At 29.8% G+C, this 832-nt stretch overlaps 1 non-coding gene across 1 annotated transcript; it reads right to left on the bottom strand.

The window, feature by feature from the left end:
* Positions 1–424: 424 nt before the first annotated feature.
* LOC132352788 (U6 spliceosomal RNA) lies at positions 425–529 on the bottom strand. Its single transcript, XR_009498871.1, has one exon. It is a non-coding gene; the product is annotated as a U6 spliceosomal RNA (small nuclear RNA).
* Between the last annotated feature and the right edge of the window lie 303 nt (positions 530–832).

The raw sequence follows: 832 nt of genomic DNA on the forward strand, positions 1-832 counted from the left end.
AGATGATCTATTAATTTTTCAATATATTCCATATGTAAATCACTGCTATATTTGTTATTGAGCTTTAAAATGGGAAAAAACAAATAATGATACCAGGTTATATTCTTATCCTTCTAATTAATTTTCAATTTTCCCTTATAAGAGTAAGGAGAATGGAGAAAAATGATGCAATATAACGGAACTTCTATAAATTAACTGTATTTTTTGTACCCTTATTTTGCATACATATGTATATATATATATATATATATATATATATATATATATATATATATACACTTTGCTATTTTAACAATTTTTAAACATAAATTTTGTTTACCTTAATTACATTCACTACTTTGTGCAACCATAACCACTATCTATTTCCAAAATTTTTTATTACTTTAACAAAAACTCTGGAGCATATGAACAATAAAAAATAGAAAAAAATAGAGAACATTTCACAAATGTACATGTTATTTTTGCACAGGGACCATGCTAAGCTTCTCTGCATCATTGCATTTTTTGTGTATGGGCTGCTGAAGCAAACATTGGAGTGTTTTTCTCTCAAAGTAATTCCCATTTAGAGCTTCAGGAAATCCACCAAATGGAATGATGGCATTCCTTTGAATTAATACTAGGAAGAATTTGTATTTTGTATTTGAGCCCTGCCTCCTGTCTCCTTGGTGGTCAACCTCACAAAGCTGTTTCTTTCCTCAGAAAGCCAGTCCATAATACTGGCTTCAATTCCAGTCAGACAGCATGAGCCCTTGGTCTGTAACAACAGTAACAAATTTACTGAATACAAATTAATATGCATTAGTTAGGCACATTTTGTTATTTGACCACAGAG

This window comes from Balaenoptera ricei, chromosome 18, assembly GCF_028023285.1.
Source record: "Balaenoptera ricei isolate mBalRic1 chromosome 18, mBalRic1.hap2, whole genome shotgun sequence".
NCBI classification, from domain to species: domain Eukaryota; kingdom Metazoa; phylum Chordata; class Mammalia; order Artiodactyla; family Balaenopteridae; genus Balaenoptera; species Balaenoptera ricei.